At 42.6% G+C, this 17,500-nt stretch overlaps 1 pseudogene across 1 annotated transcript in view; it reads left to right on the forward strand.

Moving 5' to 3' along the window:
• The window catches only part of LOC308088825 (kazal-type serine protease inhibitor domain-containing protein 1-like), a 15,084-nt pseudogene extending 856 nt beyond the window's left edge, over positions 1-14,228 (forward strand). Inside the window, exons 1-4 of the transcript XR_013935086.1 lie at positions 1-382; positions 5,998-6,158; positions 11,057-11,204; positions 12,556-14,228. The exon at positions 1-382 is cut by the window's left edge and continues 856 nt beyond it. The product of XR_013935086.1 is annotated as a kazal-type serine protease inhibitor domain-containing protein 1-like (transcript). The remainder of the gene's footprint in view (positions 383-5,997; positions 6,159-11,056; positions 11,205-12,555) is intronic.
• The last annotated feature ends 3,272 nt before the right edge of the window (positions 14,229-17,500 follow it).

The following is a 17,500-nucleotide window of genomic DNA, read 5'->3' on the forward strand; positions in this document are numbered from 1 at the left end:
GAGGAGGAGACCGGCTGCCCGCAGCAGTGTGACCCGGAGATGTGCCCGGAGGCGCGGGGCTGCAGGGCCGGCCTGGTGCTGGACGCCTGCGGCTGCTGCAAGGAGTGCGCCAACCTGGAGGGACAGGCGTGCGACCAGGGGGACAGGAACGCCCTCTACGGCCTCTGTGGGACCGGCCTGCAGTGTCAGACAGAGGAGAGGAGGAGAGGGAATGGAGGAGGAGGAGGAGTGGGTGATGAGGATGAGCTGCTGTGTCGCTGCGTGGACCAGGAGGCGGTGTGCGGCTCCGACGGCAAGACGTACATGAACATGTGTCAGTTCAAAGAGGCGTCGTTCGCCGCCAAGCCGCAGATGACTGCAGGGAGAGGACCCTGTGAGACAGGTAGGCCTACTACTATAGGCCCTGTCTGGTCTGTCTGGTCTGTCTGTCTGTCTGTCTGTCTGTCTGTCTGTCTGTCTGTCTGTCTGTCTGTCTGTCTGTCTGTCTGTCTGTCTGTGGGTGTGTCTGTCTGTCTGTCTGTCTGTCTGTCTGTCTGCCTGTCTGTCTGTCTGTCTGTCTGTCTGTCTGTCTGTCTGTCTGTCTGTCTGTCTGTCTGTTACTTGTATTAACCCAAAGACCTGAATGCCTTCTAAATCAGTAGGCTAGATCACAAACTTTCAAGATTTTTCAAAAATGTTCAAAAACAGCTGATCTACAAACTCGCAGCGCGGCTCGAAGTGACTGTGCTGTGAGCTTCTTATATCTGCTGTTTTTGAATAGCCAACGCAAAAATCTAAAATGACACAGAAGCTTTCCAGGTTTTTAATAATGGACAATCATTTCATTCTACCCGCATACAGTCTAAAAGTAAGAGAAAGGTGGTCTGTCTGAATACTCAGACTGCAGGGTAATTATTCACACACCCTACAGTTCCTTATACTGTCAATGTTCCCTATACTGTCTGTCAATGTGCCCTCAAGCAAGGCACATAATAACCGCAAACTACATTGGTATTTTAAGCTTCAAATTAAAGTAAAGACCACAGCCACTCAGCCAGTGCTTAGACAGTGGTCTTAGTTTTTTAAGTACACATGTTATAACGAGGTTGCACAGCTCTGTTTTTAATGTTCGCTACTGCCAATGTGCCCTTAAGCAAGGCACACATAACCCCAAACTACCTTGGTATTTTAAGCTTCAAAAGGAAAGGAAAGTCCACAGCCACTCAGCCAGTGTTTAGACAGTGGTCCTAGTTTTTAGTGCACATGTTAACAAGGTTGTGCAGCTCAGTTTTTACCAACTTAGAAACAAACTGCAACTAATTGAGAACCCAACAGCCAGGGTTAAACCAGAAGTAAAAGTGCTGCAGAGCACATCACCCCAAACAAAGTATAGCCTCACTTCACAGTTACCTGTTAGTTAAGTTGATTTCTAGATTTTACATAAAGCATGTGTCGGTCTCGCCCTTAGACCTTTTAAACAAATACAAGAACGCTCGCCCCAAAACACACTCTCCCCGGGTCAAATCCGGTGACCTCGGAACAGTCGCCACCAGGTATTCCTAAACGTAACCTCAGTAAAACTATGCCTAAACCTAACCGTATTCCTAAACATAACCTCAATAAAACTATGCCTAAACCTAACCTTATTCCTAAACTTAACCTCAGTAAAACCATGCCTAACCCTAAACTTATTCCTCACCTTAACCTCAGTAAAACGAATACAAGATTACAGGAACCGCAGGGAGGCGAGCAGTCCGCGGAAAAAAATGGGGGTGGCTGTGTTTTGGGGCCAGCGTTCCGGTTACCTTTTAAACCCTGTGACCCATCGTGACTACGCCTTACAGAATGATTCATGTGAATAAAACCCTTCTAAAAGAGAAAAAACTCCCTGAATACAGTGATACACTCTGTCTTTAATTTCATTTACTGATGTGTGGCTAGGAGCCAGGCTGCTGCCCTATAGATCCTCTGGCATGGCCCTTCTGGACGTTCTATAGACCGAAGACCAAAGGTGATGTGGCCTTTGCCACCACCAGTGCTAAACTGTCAACAGTGCAACACTGTGGTTGTACTGGGCAGCTCCCAGTGACCAACGGTAGAAGACTGTAGTTGTACTGGGCAGCTCCCAGTGACCAACGGTAGAAGACTGTAGTTGTACTGGGCAGCTCCCAGTGACCAACGGTAGAAGACTGTAGTTGTACTGGGCAGCTCCCAGTGACCAACGGTAGAAGACTGTAGTTGTACTGGGCAGCTCCCAGTGACCAACGGTAGAAGACTGTAGTTGTACTGGGCAGCTCCCAGTGACCAACGGTAGAAGACTGTGGCTGTACTGGGTAGCTCCCAGTGACCAACGGTAGAAGACTGTGGTTGTACTGGGCAGCTCCCAGTGACCAACAAGACTGTGGTTGTACTGGGCAGCTCCCAGTGACCAACAAGACTGTGGTTGTACTGGGCAGCTCCCAGTGACCAACAGTAGAAGACTGTGGTTGTATTATACTGGGCAGCTCCCACGCCTCCCATTAGCTAACAGTAGAAGACTGTGGTTGTACTGGGCAGGATGTTGTTGTACTGTAAAAGGGTGTTTTGTTTCATAGACCGTTCACTCTAGCAGTACAGTACACAGGTCCGATGCGCTCCATAAAAGTGTGTGTGTGTGTGTGTGTGTGTGTGTGTTTGGAGGGGGTGCATAGGTAACACAAGCATGTCTGTTCTCAGGTCAGTAGAATAGTTCTCTGCATACCTCTCTAACAGACGTGAGCTTACCACTTAAAAACACACAAACACACAAACACGCGCGCACACGCGTACATGCGCTCACACGCATGCACGCTATGGCGTTGCACGTGTGCACACACACGCATGCATTGCACGCATCTCCACCCACGCACACGCCACACGAATGCGTGCACATTTTTTTAATGGTGGCGTATCAAACATGGGGTGTGGTCCATGGAACATTGAATAATAGATGTGTTTGTCTTTGTTTGCATATTCATTATTTACATTTGTGTCATTATGCAACAAGGTTAGTTATCTCTGCATGTGCAGTCATAAAAATGTTGCAATAGCCAGAGACTATGGCTGTTTGGGGGTCCTTGGCGTGGATATGTTTGGGAACCCCATGACCTATAATGGAAGTGTTGTTGTGAAATGATGTGTTGGCTGTAGGTGACCCAGGATTCACTGCTGTAGAGCAGTGGTCCTTAACCTTTTCAGGCCGCGACCCCCCAAAATAATAATATTTGAACTGGGGAGCCCCCACCCGGACAAGCACTTGGAATTGTAGGAGTTGAGGCATTCAATTTAGTTTTCGGTTCCATAGATAAATATTGTGAAAATAGCAGATCTATAAGCTAACGCCTCTTTCTTATATTATTTGACAATTTGGCCAATGTTTGCCCAGTTTTTATAGTATAATTTATTGATTACTTTTGATGCAGTAATGGTCTTTTTCTTTTCTTTCTTATTTTTTTTAGGTATTAAAAAGGTCTTAAAAGTCCTTAAACTGTCACTTCACTGTCATCTGGGGTCCCGACCCACAGGTTCAGAACCACTGCTGTAGAGTAGGGTGTTGATGCAGACGGAAGTTCTTGTCCTGAAGAACCTGTCAGCAGAGCAGAGTCTCCCAAAGGGAGACCTTTAGATACGACTGCCCAGTCTCACAGCCAGGGGTCTGTGGAGAGCAGCTGCCACTTCAAACTTCCAAACTGCAAGCAACCATATAGCAGCTGGTCCTAATTATAACCATCAATTAGTCGAGTTGTAACAGGTTCTATTTACAGTACATGTGTTTCATCTAGTACGTTGGAAATTGTATGAATGTATATTTACCTGTATGTCTCTGCTACCCCCCCCCCCCCCCCCCCCCACACACACACACACACACACACACACACACATGGCACTAATTTTAAACACACATTTTCACTCAAAAGGCCACAATGGAAATAAGCTCTTGAGCGTTTTTGTGTTTTATCCTTTTGACAGATATGCACAAAAAAGAATTGTCAGCAAAAACATCAATCAGTCCATTACATGACCAGGTGCCACTGACTATAGGGGCTTCCAGCTCAAACAAACCTGCCCTTGTCGCCACCAGACTTTGATGGCTGCTTCCAGATGTTCAAAGGTCAAAGCGGAGATCTGCACCATTTTTCTTTACCACTTGAACCCCACCATCCGTAAACCGGGCATGTCATTACAGGCGAACGTTCTGAGAAAACTGCAGAACATTCGGCGACAATTAGCCAATCTACAAGCTCACTTGCTTGTAGATCAGCTGTTTTTGGTGTAGAGAGAAAAACTAGGGGACAAATCAAGGGTAGACCCCTGGGGATCCACAGTATAGGGTTTAAGTGGTATAAAGTGCCACAGAGTTCCCCCGATAACACTCCTTGGCTGTGGAAGGGTGGGTTTCCAGGGGCGATATGACCAGTTCTCTCCCTATAGCTCCAGGCAGCGATTCTCAAACGCTTTCAATTTCAAGGACTATCTGTGGCCTATGCCTTATGCCGGGAAGCGACTGACGCGCCTAGCTAATTCATTTTCAGTGAGAGGCGAGTGTTCAGAACGGCGCAGGGAATCTAACAGGCGTAGCGACAAGCAGACACGAACACAATGCGGTGAAATTGTTGTGATTGTGCTACGTGACACGTAGAAACACGTCTAATCATATGAGAAGCGCCGTGTATCCCCGGCCACGGATCCAAGCAAAGCGGGTATGCGGTCATTGTGTCGTTCCCTGTTTAGGCTGTGTCTTCCCAGTCTAAAACCACAAGGAATGTTGTGGTTGGCTAACGCTGGGCATGTCCAAACTGTTATAATAATATGGTCCCACTCCTTTGGGTATTTTTGTCACAGTACATTTGCACATAATGTGAAATTTATCCTCTGCATTTACCCGTCCTAACTATTAGGAGCAGTGGGCACCATTGAAGGGCAACTTTGACGTTTTTTCACCCAAACCGTATTTTAATGAAGTCGAGGACATGATAAACTTGATGTTGGAGTGCGTTTTCTTTTTCTGTGTTTTGGTATTTTGAACATGATTTTGGCGACTGTGACATCATCGTACAGAATGTTAGTTCTTCCTGAACTACAGCCCATGTTTACTGTATAGTTCCAGTCAGATTGACATCAGCTGGAGGAGGTCTGACTGGAGCTACAGGAAAAATGGGCCTCCTGGACTACAAATCCATTGTAGTCCAGGAGGAACTGACATTCTGTACGATTATGTCCTCAATTAAAATAGGGTTTGGGCGCAAAATCTGCAAATATAAAATTACCTTTTAATACAGTGCCCAGGGACACTTCGCCACATAGGCCAGAGCCTGGGGGGGGGGGGGGTGGGGGGTGGGACACCTGGGACCTTCTGTTTCCCAGATGACCTTTCTACCCATTCAGCTATTCAGTTGGTTTGCACATCACCTCTGGGGACCACTGCAGCTCTGATATCCCCTACCATGTTAGCCTTAGGCCATGAGGCCAGGGTTTTGCTGTTGTTGTAGTAGTAGTAGTGTGGTATTGTGTTGTGTTGCTGTGTTGTCGTTTGCTAAATCGGGTTAAAGGGATACTTCACTTTAGGGCCGGGGACACATTTAAAAAAAATATTAAAAATAAATTAAAAAAGTTATGGAAAATTCATGGCCCCCTCACGCATTAGAGTGTCCTACTAATGTGTGAGGGGGCCATGAATTTTCCATAACTTTTTTCATTTATTTTTAATATTTGTTTTAAATGTGTCCCCGGCCCAAAAGTGAAGTATCCCTTTAAGTCATTTCAATTCAATTGTATTATAGTGCTGAATCACAAGTCTCAAGACACTTAACTCTGACCTTGGACTTTGTAAGTGTAAGTCACTCTCGATAACAGCATCTGCTAAATTATTAAATTGCACTTTCGAAGTGCATTGTGTTGTGTGTAGTGTAGAGCATTAGTTCTCTACATCCCTGCTAGTATTAACAGCTACTCTCTCTCTCTCTCTCTCTCTCTCTCTCTCTCTCTCCCTCTTCCTTTCAGCTCCTATCATTAAGGTGCGTCCACAGAGTCAGGTGAATGAGTCAGGCAGCAGTCTGATGTTTCTGTGCGAGGTGTTTGCGTATCCCATGGCAACGGTGGAGTGGATGAAGGATGGCGTAAATGTGATTCTGCCCGGAGACGACCCCCACATCTCTGTCCAGGTGAGACACACAATCTCACACAATTTAGTATACATTGCACGGACCCAGTGCACGTCATTCCGTGCATAGTCGCCTAGAAAATCCGTGCATATATGTAAGGCGAGTCCCACGGTGGGCGTAACCGGTTGCAACCCGGAAGCAGATGTTGTTGTACCCACAACAAAAGTTACGATTCTGTGCCTATCGGCTCAAGCGAACGTCGCAACGTTCTGGACGGCAACTCGTTCGCTTTAGTCCTCACGTGGCTCCAGTTCGCTTGAGACTGCGCGCCTCCAAAATGGTTTAGTCAATGGGGGAGATGTGAGGCAGCTATGCATGGATTTTCGGGTTTAGAATATTTGCTACTGTCCATACAGCAGTTCATTTCTGTCTGTTTCAAGGGGCGTCGAGCATGTGACTAGACCTCGTCCAAGTGACAGCCACCTATCGAGCTCTGTGCCTGGGCAGAGCAGCTGCCTGACTTGCTTACAACAACTCAACACCGGAGCTGCAAAATGACAATGGCCAGGTTTCCCAAACGAATTTGAGCTCCTGCGTAGCCTAGAAGCTGCGTGAGAGCCTCCATGCACCTGCGCAGTAGCAACCCCGCCACGCCCTATCTTCGTTAGTAGCAGCTGTGTGTGCCCAACGTGCCAGCTAAACTGGCTTCAGGAGATACCATCGTCGTAGGTTCTCGTTACGTGTGTGCTAAAACTACATTCGTGAGACAGCATAGACGTAAAGACCTCCTGGACGAAGTCTACGTAAAGCCTACGTAAACTACGTAGGGCTGTCCTACGCTACACAGCAGTTTAAACACCCTTTGCGAAAGTGAAATGGATCATAAAAATACCAGAGGCAACTGTCAGATGTCCTGAAGCAGTCCACTCCAAATACAACTTTTGAATAATATATTTATGAATGAAATTACAGTGGTGAGTTGACATCTGCAAGGTAAATAAAACACTAAAGTGTCCACATTATGCAAGTAAATTAAATATACTTAAAATACCAAAAGGAATGCAGAATGTCCCATTTCCCAAAATTAATATGTATTAAAATCTTTTGAAAATAGCAGATCTACAAGCTTGTGAAGTGTTGTGAGCTTGTAGATCTGCTAGTTTCAAAAGATGTTTTAACCATTTATAAACATGGCGAGCGCAACAGCTGTCACTTTGTGAGAGGAACTGGGGACTTTCATCATAACGTTTAACTATAAAACTTCGAAATTAAGTAAACATGTTTAGCTCAGCATCATTTATATACCTTTAGTTAACTTGGCATATGCTTAATATTTTTATCAGACGATCGGATCATCCGTGAGAGTACAATTTGTAAACTTCGGGTTCATGCATATAGAGGACGAAGCCCTGGTTCAGAGCATTAGTGAACTACAGCCACACATGTCCGTAAAGCGTCCGTCAAGTTGCCGTACGGACGCCGGAGGTCCCATCCACTCCCATGTTAAAAAAAAAACGGAACGGTACTTCCGGTTTTAAACTTAACATGGGAGTGGATGGGACTTCCGGCGTCCGTACGGAAACTTGACGGACGTTTTAAGGACATGTGTGGCTGTACCCACTAACGCTCTGAATCAGGGCTAGAAGCAGCGCAGCTGCCCGCGTTGTGTGTGTGTGTGTGTGTGTGTGTGTGTGTATATATATATATATGTATATGTATATGTATATGTATATATATATATATATATATATATACATATACATATACATATACATATATATATATATATATATATATATATATATATATATATATATATATATATATATATATATATATATATATATATATATATATATATATATATATATATATATAAATTAAATGTGTGTGTGTGTGTGTGTGTGGTCGGTCGGTCTTTTCATAGATCTATTTCGCTACGATGGGTGTTACTACCGGCCCAGGGCGCTAGTAACAAACTGCTTCGTAGGCCAGCACTGCAGGGCTACGCCTCTCGCAGAAGTAGGAGGAGAGTAGGATACGCCATTCTGTCTCCCAAATGTAGTTTTAGCAGACACGTAACGCCGTGGACGTGGGAAGCGATTGCACGTTGGGCACAACCAGCTGCTACTAATGAGGGTAGAGCGTAGGTTTCACCGGGTCCCAGGCTCTTACGCAAGCTGCGTAGGCTTCGCATGAGCTGAAATCTACGTGGCTGCTATGGTACTGCGCAGATTGTGTGGACACACGTAAGACCCGTCGTAGAACCTGCGCAGATGCTCAACGCAGCATCTCTACGAATCTCTTTGGGAAACGCGGCCAATAGTGATCTTTATAATCTTAATAAATAAGCATACAACAAACTGCTTCACAAGGACAATAGTGGTATAATAGAGATTCACTGTGGTGCAAGAGAAATGGGGAAGACAGGGGGATTGATTAGTCGCTAGTGCCCTAGCGTCAAAGGTGAGGTTTTCTCATCTTTGGTTTAGAAAACCAGGTCGAAAACCAGGTCGAATGTCAGGTCTCCATAGACCTGACAGTCGATGCTCAATCAGAACTTGCCATCATTGTGACACTGCTGGTGTGAATTGTGTGTTATTGTTTCCAGCTGTGTTGATTAGGCTTGCTCTCAACTATTGCCCCCTAATTTATAAACAGTTGTTCTCAGTCAGTCTCTTAGGTAAATTTCTCAAATTATCTGCATTTTGAAGTAACTATATCTTGAAGTAAATGCATTTATCGAAATAATTAATACAAACAGCACCACACTATGGATTACCTGCAAATACCTTTACATTTCTATTTAAATTGACCTCTCAAAGTAAATATTTATGTACATGAATGTCTGAACATGAACATGTCTTTGTGTCATTGTTTACATACAAGTGTGTATGTGTCAAAATGCTTAGCCATGTTGTCAATGTAACAGCTACAACGTAAGTATTTGCTATGGTTAAGGTTTTGGTGACAGTGATGGAAAATTAACAAGGCTGCACTTTTTCTGTATGGCATATACAGTATCAATTTCAACAGTACAAAGTAAGCTGCACATCACTGTACTGTACTGAATGTGGAAGATTGGTGACAAGACATTGAAAAGGATTCACTTTTACGCATTTACTGTTTGTACTGTCATTTGTTGACAGGCCATGTCATTGTGCTACAAGATAAGCATCATTTTACAACACGAGCATGAACAAAATATATACAAAATTAGAAATGTAAACATCCTTTGATGAGATGCATGTCTGAGCTATTTTAGAGAACTGGTTGATGTAACGCTTCCCCTTAAAGTCAAGATTAACATGAGAGCAAGTCATCAGTTCAGGACACATAAACAAAAGTCTTATTTTTGTATGGATAGAAAATATCATCTGTCTGGTGGAAACCTTTGTATCTCCATGTTCCATCTTTTTATGTTGTCTTTTACGTAGCTAGCCGCGACAGAGTACCTTTTACTACTTGTACCTTTTCGCATAAAAGTAGCAAAAATAGCTCATCTACAAGCTCACATTGCTCATTGCAACACACTGTGAGCTTGTAGATCTGCTATTTTCACTGTCTCTGAAGATTTTTGAATTTTGCCTATAGGACATTAAGTGGGTTAAGTCACTTTTATAAATATTTAACTAATGAAAAGTATTAACTAGAGCTTGTGAACAAAGGTTGGAACACACATTCTTTTTCCATTTACTGAAAGGATTCTGCCTGACAGCAAATATATGTTATGACACCTGGTTAAACCATTTTACATGTAATGACTAAAACATGTAATGTACAGTAAATAACTAATGCCTGGAGTAAGACCTTTAAACAGATAACCGAAATTTAGTACATTTTTATCACATGACATAGGAAATAGATAATGTAGGAAACAGCAGACAATTGTACATTTTTCATGGAATGTTCAAAACCATTAGCAATTTGTTATGATGTGCACAAGTGACTATATGACGTGGAGGTCGTTTTGAGAATTTCAGTTCTGATTTGAGAAATATACCAAAGCGACTGAGAAGAACTGTATGTAGGTCACTCTGTTTGTTCAGTTCATTGCTTTAGTCTTTGTGTTACCACTCTCTCTTGGCTTTCACACATTTTATAGTTACCTCTCATGTTTTGGGCCTCTGCTTGTTCAGCTGTTAAAGGGATATTTCACTTTCAAACATGTTTGGGGTCTGCTTGTTCAGCTGTTAAAGGGATATTTCACTTTCAAACATGTTTGGGGTCATTTTAATGTCTACTCAGGCTTTTGTGAGCACCCCAGACAGTTTTTAAGTTGCTTGCAGTGTTTAGATATTTGATATTCATGTTATCAGACACGCCCCCTTCCTATACAAACCCATTGTAACTACAAACTCCATTATAACCATGATAGATTCATCAAAAACACCCATTCTTGGTTCTGGTAACTGATATTGTCCTTCTAATATGTGAGGGGGCCATGTTTTTTCACCTTTTTCATTGATTTTATTTATTTGTATTTTATTCATTTAAAAAAAAAAACAGTAATTGAAAAAACACGCCCCATCACGTATTAGAAGGGCAATATCAGTCACCAGAACCAAAGACAGGTGTTTCCAATGAGTCTTAACAAGGTTAAAATGAAGTTTTTCAATTTACAATGGGTTTGTATAGCAAGGGGGCGTATCTGATCAAATGAATATCAAATATCTAAATACTGAATCAAGTAACTTTAAAACTGTCTGGGGTGCTCACAAAAGCCAGAGCAGACGTTAAAATGATCCCTAACATGTTTGAAAGTGAAATATCCCTTTAAGCTTTGTGTCTTCTCTCTCCACTTGGGTTCTTCTACTCGTGCCATTGTGTCAGGAGTGCCGTGACGCGGACTCATTTGGCCTCAGAACGGTTGTAGAAATTAGCCATTGCTACCTGCACTCCCATCCCTAGCTAAATACTCGCCATTTGTCTCCCTCTTTCTTTCTCTCTCTCTCCAGTCGCGGGGCGGGCCTATGAAGTTCGAGCTCTCCAGTTGGTTGCAGATTGAGGGGGCGGGGCAAGAGGATTCTGGAACCTATCACTGCGTTGCCCGTAACAACCTGGGGTCTGCCTCCGCGTCTGCTGTGCTGGGGGTCCTGAACGCAGGTACACCAACATCGACATTTCAGCCTCATTTCAACAGAGATTTCATACATTCTGAGACCATCGACTTTGGAAGTGGATGTATAGTAAATAAGTAAATGAATAGCGAAAAACGTGGTGCAACTGCAATACTGCATAGGCTCAATGACTGATTTAGTATCTTACCAAACCAAGTTGTTTTGATTGGCTACTATCTATAATGGGTGTGTGTAACCCTCACGTTCCCTGTAGTTATGGAGTAAGCAGTGCATGTTACTGTCATATTCACAGCAATTACGGGGTAAATATAACCCACTTTATGCATAGTATATCTGTAGAGCAATACTTATGGTGAATCTACCACGTAGCTTGTCTAACCAGAACAAGAATAGCTGAGCACAGACACGACCAATTCTTAGATCTCTGCACTGGCTTCCAATGAAAAAAAGAATATTGGTGATCATCTTTAAATCACCCAGTGGTTTAGGGCCCAAATACATCTCTCTGAGTTGCTTTTACATGATCAACCCTTGAGAGTTATATAGCTCACATTATTTTCCAATTACGACTGTTAGCTAAAGTTAAACCCCACCTAAACAGCGGGAGATGGCAATCCATGCTTTTATATCTTCCAGACTGGACTATTGCAACTCCCTATTCTCTGGTATTGACCAGTCCTCACTCAGGCGCCTGCAGCTGGTGCAAAACACGGCTGCTCGCCTCCTCACTGGTACAAAAAAGCGAGAGCATATAACCCCAGTTTCAGCTGCTCTGTACTGGCTCCCTGTCAATTTTAGAATATTTTTTAAGCTTCTTTTATTCACTTACAATACTTTGCACGGCCTGGCCCCTTTATACTTGTCCGAACTTTTGGAGGCCTACATTCCACACAGAGCACTGAGGTCAGCTGAGGAGTAGGGGTGACCGCACCTTTGCTGCTGCTGCTCCCAGGCTTTGGAACAGCCTTCCTTTCTATATTAGAAGTGCTAATTCTATTGAGGCTTTTAAATCCCTTCTTAAAACACACTTTTATTCTTTAGCTTTTAATCACATTTAAGTTCATGTCTTGATTTGCTTGTTGTATGTGATGTGTGACTTTGTTGTTGTTGCACTTACATACTTTCCTGTTTGATGTTTTTTGTCTCACCCTGTACAGCACTTTGGTCAATTTCGATTGTTGTAAATGTGCTTTATAAATAAAGTTTGATTTGATTTGATTTGACACATAGGACAGACATAAACACAAACATAGGATGGATATGCTGGATCATCACCTGCAACCTGATCAGTTAAACAGATCTACACTCTATAATCAACCAACTAATGACTGTCTGTCACTCTGTCTGTCTGTTTCCCTATATGTCTGTCCATCCAGACGAGATGTCTGTCTTTCTGTCAGACAGTATGTCAGAGATGAAGGAGTTAATGGATTACAGTCACCCCAGAGATTATGGCCAGGACTATTACTGATTAATGACAGTTTCCTCCGTGTGAAGAACATCACATCACATCACATCATCATGGAGACATGAGGTCCGACAGAAGAGGTACTGCAGAGGACTCTGTAAACAGAGACAACACAGTTCCCAGTAAGAATATCACACACCACAGTTCCCAGTAAGAGCATCAGAAACTACAGTACCTACCCATTAACCGCATAAACCTTAGTAAGTAAACTGGACCTGAGTTGGCATTGTACTTGGACTGCCTTTTTCCCGTCTACACCAAATCTCTTCGCCAAAACAATTGCTGATCTACAAGCTCATAACGTTGTGAACTTGTAGATCGGCTATTTTTGGCTAATGTTCCCCCCATAATATGGATGCTGGGGTTCAAGTGGTTAAGAACATTATTAGACGACACCACTGTTCCCAGTAAGAACATGAGAAACCACAGCTCCCAGGAAGAAAATCGGACACCATAGCTCCCATCTGCTGACATTGTGTTCCTCTGACGAGAGAATAATCGTGAGGACCTTTATCATAACTCTCATCATGGAGCATTCTGAAATGTGGCCATTTTGTACTAATAAATGATATTGTTGCTTTTTTTTAATTGAAAAGAAATAGCCCAAATTGCAGATCTACAAGCTTGTAGATCATCTATTTTCTCTACTTTTGTACAACACTGTCATACAATGAAGTATAAAACAGGGCATTCATTTATGACAAAATATTAAAAAAAGATGAAAATGGAGATATAACGTTTCTACACGACAGTGACGATATGTTATGTTATGTAGTTTGTCATCCAGAATCTATGTGTCTTTTGTATTGCCAATTGTCTTAACCCTGCATTTTGCGCTAACCTCTTCTTTCTTTAATATCACAATTAGCTTCATAATATATGAGTTGAGATATACTGATATAAATTGACTTCCAACACCTGTGGTGCAGAACTGGATGTTGTGTTACTCTATTGATGTGAAATATTATGTCTAGACCATGAACTGTGACCTCATGTTCCTGTACCGTGTGCATCTGTGAAGCCTAATTTATACTCCGTAGTATAGGGCATAGCAGTGGCGGCCGTTTTGTGGTGCCACCGATAGAAAACCATTTATTTTTGCCATAGAGATTTCCGAAAATATTTATATAAATGATTTGGAACCAAGCCATCCAGGCTTATGGTGAATCATGACCATAAAACATTTAATTCTGTGTCATTAAAAAAAAAAATGTTATATACATTTTTCTAGTCTGTGGCACCACAAAATGGCCGCCACTGCTATGCCCTATAGTACCAATAGTGAAGCTAAAGACACGTCGAACTGTGAGCTTAGGACATGACAGGGAACATGATTCCTGTTTTTCAGAGAACTTCTGTGATTAAATCGTTGATCGTTGATCGTTGATCATCATCACTCACTATCACTGCTATCAGGCTGAGCGACTGCCTCATATACTGTCAGACATCTGACTCCTCAGTCACAAAGTTCACGGATCTGCTTGAAACGTCCAGCTGCGGAGACCCACTTCATTTGTAAAGGTCACAGGTCATGGGTAGGGTTTAGTTAATTTAATGCAATTAATGATTTAATAATTATAATAAAACATCAATATCTACAGTCAAAGATTTTGCCTTTCTTTCTTTCTTTCTTTCTTTCTTTCTTTCTTTCTTTCTTTCTTTCTCAGTTGAAACAGCAGATTATGGATTCCGTCCCTGCATGTGTTACAGATTTTCTCAATTGCTTTTGCACATTTGTTGTGTTCTGCAATCTGCATATAGTGAAAATGTTCAGTGGGGTCTCTATACCACTTTAATACCACTTGCTCTCAAAGTGGGGTCCGTCGTGGACCCCCAGGGTTCCCAACAAAATGAGGAACAGTTTAAACACTTAAGCCCTATTCCATTTTTTCGGTTACTTTCGAAAAAAATGTTGACTTGTCTTGACAAATGTTCTCTTTTGGGGATTCCCTGGCACAAAATATTTCCAGATGGCGGTCCGCCGTCAAATACAATCAATTTGGTGGTCCTTGACATGAAAATGTTTGACAATCACTGTTCCATACAACACATCTGGTTTACTGCCTTAAAACCCATTGGTATCTATCTGCTGAGTCCATCACTCTCACAGCCATGTGTGACTGTGTGCGTGCATGCATACATGCGTGCAAACATATGTGCGTGAGTGCTTGCATGCATGCGTGCGAACGCGAGTGTGTACGTGTGTGCGTGCGTGTGTGTGTGCGTGTGTGCGTGTGTGCGCGTGCGCGTGTGCGTGTGTGTTGATCTTCTGACAGCTGATATAATTGATTTGAGATGGTTTTAATGGGTAGTGTGTCAGTGGGGGGCGTGCTGACAGCAGGAGGTCAGCAGAGAAAACAGACAGTGTTACAATAGACCTTCTGTCTGTACAAGAGTCTGCTCGCTGCCTCTGGACCTTCTAGAGGTTACTGACCAGGCCATAAAGAACACAACAATACAATGTAACATAACTCAATGAAATACTTTACCACCACAATTGCATTTTTTGCTGCATGTACCTGTATCGTGAAAAGTAAACCCTTCTTGATTCTTGCTTCCTTTACAACGCAACATACTGTAATACAACACAAGTAACATAATACAACACAACACAAAAACACAATGTAGTACAAAACAACGTGCTGTAATACAACTATTATGGCCACCTGTAATTGTATTTTTGTTTTGTGTTTTTGTTTGTATTTTTGTATCATCTCTGTGTTCTTTGTGAGGATGTGTCTGTCATTGTACCACTGACAGATGTCGTTTCCAGTGCGGACTGATTGACTCCTGTGACGCGCTCGCTGCTAATTGGTTGGTCCTAGAGGCTTGGCTTTGTTATCTTCTGGATTGTGTAATTCGATGAGGTTAGACCTTTTGTGTTTTGTTTACTGAAGGTACATTTGCTAGGAGAAGCTAAGACTGATTAGACCAGTGGTTCCAAACCTCTCCTCGATCAGGGCCCACATGAAAACGTTTTCGTGCATTTCCAGAGCATGTTTATCACAATGGAAAACACATTTTCAAGGTTTTAAAAGGAAAAAAATGCCATGAGATAGAAAATAAATAATAATAATCATATATTTTATCATAAAAATCTTTGCTTTTTTACCATTTATTTGGGGGCCCACCTGCGATATCCTCACGGCCCACTGGTGGGCCCCTGTCGACAGGTTGAGAACCACTGGATTAGACCTTCTGTTTTCCCCAATACCCCTTTCTATAAAGCACATTCCATTGTGTAAATAGCACGGAGCAGTAGGGATGAATCATCAATCTCTGTGTGGAATTGTTCTCTCCTGTTTTTGTTTAGTTTAGGAGGTTTGGGCGGGTGTTTGTTTTTGTTTAGTTTAGGACAGTGGTTTTCAACCCTTTTCATACAAGGTCCAGTATTCATTCTGCATTTGAGCCACGGAACCACCGTTTGATGAGATTTAGACTCTCAGACCCAAAACTATATAAAAAACTAGAATATTTTGTTATCGTTGGATACGATTTTGTCCACACTGTATTGATGTTGGTGCCTTAGGAGAGATAACAGGCAAAGGATGATCAAAATAACAATTCTTTAATTAAGTTCAATAATTTAACTGTTGAGAGCTCTGTTGAGAGCAAATGGACCCTTACGGGTCCATTTGCTCTTACGGGTCCACTTGGTTTAATTTTACGCTTTCATTTTCCACTCTCACGAGTTAAATATGTACCTTATAAGGGTCCATTTGGTTACCAACTCTCCATCATTTAGCTGGGGACCACCTGGAACCCGTCAAGGACCACTGGTGGTCCCCGGACCACTGGTTGAGAACCACTGGTTTATGAGGTTAGGGCGGGTGTTTGTTTTTGTTTTCAGGCAGGGTTTATAGGGGTTATCATAGTGTGGGTTTTGTTTATTATTTTGGCCTTGGTTCACCCCTAGCTGGCGTCAAGCTGGTAAATAAGCTCATGGTGCAATAAATAGCACCTTTTCTTGCATTTAATGCCTTCTCTTGTTTTGTGTTGTGCTCTTCTAAAAGGTTCTCAACCTTTTCAGGCCGTGACCCCCCAAAATGATCATATTTGAACTGGGGACCCCCCAAAATAATCATATTTGAACTGGGGACCCCCCAAAATAATCATATTTGAACTGGGGACCCCCCACCCTGACAAGCACTTGGAATGTAGGAGTTGAGGCATTACATTTAGTTTGACTCGGTTCCACAGAAAAATATTGTGACAATAGCAGATCTACAAGCTCACAAATGCCTCGCATTGCGAGGCGTTGTGAGCTTTTAGGTCGACTATTTTTTACTTTTTTTCTTTTGCCTCTTTCTTATATTATTTGACAATTTGGCCAATGTTTGACCAGTTTTTATAGTATAGTTTGTTGATTACTTTTGATGCAGTAATGGTGTTTTTCTTAGGTATTAAAAAGGTCTCTAAAGTGCTTAAATTGTCACTTCACTGTCATCTGGGGACCCCCCCCCCCCAAAATAAAGTCATGTGTTGACCTCCCTGGGCGTCCCGAACCACAGGTTGAGAACCTCTGCGGCTTGGACAATGTGTCACATGACAACACAATGTAATAGAGCAGAGTACAGTAGAATACAGTAGGACATGTTAGATAAGAGCAGGGTCTAATACTGTACTGTAGTACATAGAATAGATGTGAGCTGTTGAATGAATGTGTCTTTGTTCGGTAGCGATCTGTTAAACATCTGGACCACAGACCCTACCATCCTGTCTGTTTTTATAACTTCCTGTCTGTCTGGTTACCTGTCTCTCTCTCTCTCTCTCTCTCTCTCTCTCTCTCTCTCTCTCTCTCTCTCTCTCTCTCTCTCTCTCTCTCTCGCTCTGACTGTCTGTCTGTCTGATTC

The sequence above is a fragment of the Gymnoscopelus braueri genome (genome assembly GCF_963280865.1).
Source record: "Gymnoscopelus braueri genome assembly, chromosome: 7".
Taxonomy (NCBI): Eukaryota; Metazoa; Chordata; class Actinopteri; order Myctophiformes; family Myctophidae; genus Gymnoscopelus; species Gymnoscopelus braueri.